Source organism: Anarrhichthys ocellatus, unplaced genomic scaffold, assembly GCF_004355925.1.
Source record: "Anarrhichthys ocellatus isolate YVR2014 unplaced genomic scaffold, GSC_Weel_1.0 scaffold8, whole genome shotgun sequence".
In the NCBI taxonomy this organism is placed as follows: Eukaryota; Metazoa; Chordata; class Actinopteri; order Perciformes; family Anarhichadidae; genus Anarrhichthys; species Anarrhichthys ocellatus.
In genome coordinates, this window is record NW_022280038.1 from 3404638 (window position 1) to 3408534 (window position 3897).

Genomic DNA, 3897 nt, shown 5'->3' on the forward strand with positions numbered 1-3897 from the left:
AACGGTAAAGCATAAATATAAGGAACTTCTACCTGAGTCTTTTTTTTTCTCTGTTAAAAGATGCAGCATGCTATCAATTGCACATCACTAAGACACTTAGCACGATGCAATATATGCACCTCTTTAGGGTATTCTGAGGCAATTGTTATTGTACATTTTTGCCTATACATGTACAGGAAATGACAAATTTATGAGGTTAATTGTTTTATCCCTCCATCTTGTGCGATGTGTCTATAAGCAAACACACATTAACTCACAGATGCACGCAAAAAGCGGTCAAGAGGCAGGTGAAACTCCTCAGAATACTGGAAATGTCGGCAGAATGTAAAACGAGGGACAGTCTGCGTCGGCCCCTGTGAGCACTCAGCCATCTGCTTCATTAGAATTCCCCCTTGAGGTAACCTTCCCTTCTCCAAGAGCAACTCATTGAAAGTAAAGGGCTTTGTTTTACATTGTCTATTGTAATTACACATTATTCTCCTTCTCTGATGACTGCTTGCTGAGCGGAGAGGAGCTGGCTTACTGTCGCCCAACCGGCATCTGATGGCGACAAGAGAGCACACAGGACCGTGGTGTAATCGCTGTATGGCCGCTGCTGCCACGTGAGCGTCCTGTATGCTGCCTCGGTGTGGTTTTGTACAGCGGGCCAAATCAGCGAGGTCATGGTGACATCCTCGCGTTTGAGGTGGCTGTCTCTCTGCTGCCATAGCGGGACGACCAGCACTAATGCCTTCCTCTGCAGCATCTGGGATAATCTGCTCTAGTTCTTCTTGGGTCAAACTCAACAGTAATTAATCCTACCATTACCCTGCAGGCCTCCGGGTTAAAGCACTGTATATGCGTGTGTCTCAAGTGTTTTCCTTTTACAGATAACCCCTTTCAACTTCACTCTGGTACTGGAGGAGGGAGAAAGCCTTGATTTTTTTCATTTTCCATGATGTTTTAACAGTGGCATTTGAGAGGGACATAGGTATTTGGGTGGATTTCAGGGAAACTTGAGTGTCCTGAAAGTCTTAAGATCTGTACAGAGCAGTAACGGACCAAATGTAGAGTTGTTACTTAGATTCAGTAAATTAAAAATGCCATTACCTTGTTATCACACCCTCTTTTTTTCCCCTATCTATCTTATATATTTGTAAGTTTGTTTTTAAGGGAAATGCTTTTTCTTTTCCCACTTCTTCTCACGCCTGTAGGATGCAGACCTGGCTGGCACTATATTATTTTGGCAGCCCAGGGCCCAGAGCACTCAGAAACAAGCACACAGTAACTATGGCACATTCGTATTAGTGCATTTTTTCCTCTAAAACCCTGCCTTCAAAGCCTTTTGACATCTGCCAGTTTGTTCACAAACATTGTCCAAATGCCAACTTTGCAATGCTCCAGCTTTTGATGCACATGGCTGAAAGTTGTTTTTGTCTGTGTCGATGTGTGTATGTGTGTTTTCATGCATGTGGGTGACTCTGTACTTGTGCATGCCTCCTGGGATTGAGTTCATGAAAGCATACGCATGGATAACATCAGAAAAATGGCCACAGGTTGCTAACCTGATGTCCCCACTCTGCCTCTTGCTCTGCCAACCCCCCTGCCCAAAAAGCCCAAGCCCTTTGCTCTCTCCTTCCGTCCCTTGCTGAAATGTCATGATGGTCAGGAATGGGCCATATATGCCCTACTTAGAGGAAGAGCAAAACAGCTGAACTATGTGTGGGTTAGTATTTGGAAAAATAAGGCTTCAAGCTAATACTTCCTATCATCAGTAGAAGACGTGAAATTTGATTAGCTCAGTGGTGAATGCAAACATGTCTAATTTGATTTCCTTGTCCATGAGTTATAAAGACACAGAGGACACTATATGTCAGTGGTGGAAAAATACTGTTCTAGAGTGTAAATTCAAAGTACAAAATAAAACTAACCCACATATACTGTAGTATCAAAAACAAGAATAGGTTTGTCTAGCAGAAGAGCATTTTTTTTTCCTCTCCCGTCATTCACCTTATGACACCAAGGGGGCGGTCCCGAGCTCCTTCTGCCCATGCGCAGGCTAGTGCCTTGCATGGTAGCTTGCTTCTATTGGTGTTTGAATGGGTGAATAGGTGTCAAATTGGAAAGAATTGTTGATGAAATTTGCTAAGTGGGCAACTGTACTTCTGTAATACTTAAGTAGGATTTTAAGCTAAGGACGTTTACCTAATAGAATAGTCTTACATTGTGATATTGGTTGTTTAACTTAAGTAAAGGATATGAGTACTTCTTCCACCCCTGCCATATTGATATTGCGTACATGCTGTGATACATTGAAAGTATTTCACGTCTACTCTTCTTTTATTAACCTTTGCTGGCCATTTCCATGTTATCCGGTGAGTGTTAATGGGAACTGAGAGACAGATTTTGATGTGATGACGTGCTGCCTTGAGCTGCGACCTCACTGCGATATGTCAACACAAGAACCAGCAGCTCAAGTTGTCACCCAGCCATCTGCTAACAGTCCGTCCTAAATGTCTGTTTCCAAGCACAGCCAATCCTCCCTCCAGATGAACCCTCAGAGGCTGATACAGTTAGCTGCCTATTTCTGAGTCCTAAATCCATCTTGCAATACTCGTAAAATGTTTAAATGCTGTTTATTGATTCGGTCCTTGAAATTGAATTGCAAAGATTAATTCCAAAATGTGATATCCACTATATCCAAAATATGATCCCTACTCTGCTTAACCGATTGCTGGCATGAGAGTAAAATATTCCAGCGGATATTTTGGGGGCTTTTAATTTAAAGGAGAGTGATGTTTAGTGCTGGTTTTTGAAATGCTGAACAGTAAGCTGAAATATTTTTCTCTCCACAACAAACTTACTATTGCAAAGAAACCAAATACATTTCAATATATTAGCATGCTATATCGTTCAGTGGATGATTCATGCGTATTTCATAAAACCACTCTCTCTCATGAAAATAATAACAGAAAAAGAAACCCAGAGGAACTCATTTGAAAGAGAGGAAAATACCAATGAGCAATGATAATCCTCCATGACTGGTGATCCCTACAATACCATCCTCCTCCTCCTCATCCTCTCCCCCAGTGAGAGTTGATGGGAGGAAAAAAGATCACATCCCTCTTCCTCCCTTTGCTCCAGAGACGGCAGCGCTTGCTTTTCACAGGGTGAGGGTAAACTGTAGTTTGCAGGAGGCCCAACCCCCTCAGCCTGCAGCCTCTGTTCCCAGTTTATTATATTAGCCTGTGCCCTTGAGTGTTTTGCAGCTAGGCTCATCCTTTGAACTAAGGAAAGAAAGCAGACCATGGCAGCCATACCATAAATCATGTGGGTTTAAATTCTGACAGCAAATGGCCTTGTAGTAAACCATCGCCAGGCTTAAGAAAACAGCGTCTTGATTGGCTGTGTTGGTAGGCTTGTTGTCCTCTTCTAGCTTTGAGATGGATCAGAAAAATACAGTCATTTATCAAATTCTCTTTGGCAATGAAAACCAAACGAATATTAGCAGCACGAAATGTCGTGTGATAAAGTCATGTCGATGCGAGAATCACAAAGAGCTGGGGGAGCAAGGATCAAATTGTCATCAACCGTATGCAGCTAGAGAGGCCTAATTACACCTAGCCATTGCTCAGAATAATTAAGACGGTTTCAGTGTCATTACTGACTCCCAAAGTTATAGCGTTGCAGAAGAGCCAGTCTGTTGAGGAGAATCATTCCTGGAGGGGAGCGGAAAGGAGGAGCAATTTTGGAGTCAGCCAACCAATGCACTGAATGTCACACTGGCCTTGCTGACCTCCATGCTTCATCTCACAAATGAATGTCCTTTCTACTGGCGGGGGAGGTGGGCACCCATATCAAATATTTCGGGAATCCCCTGCATTAATGGACTGATCATTAAACCCAACTAGAACGCTT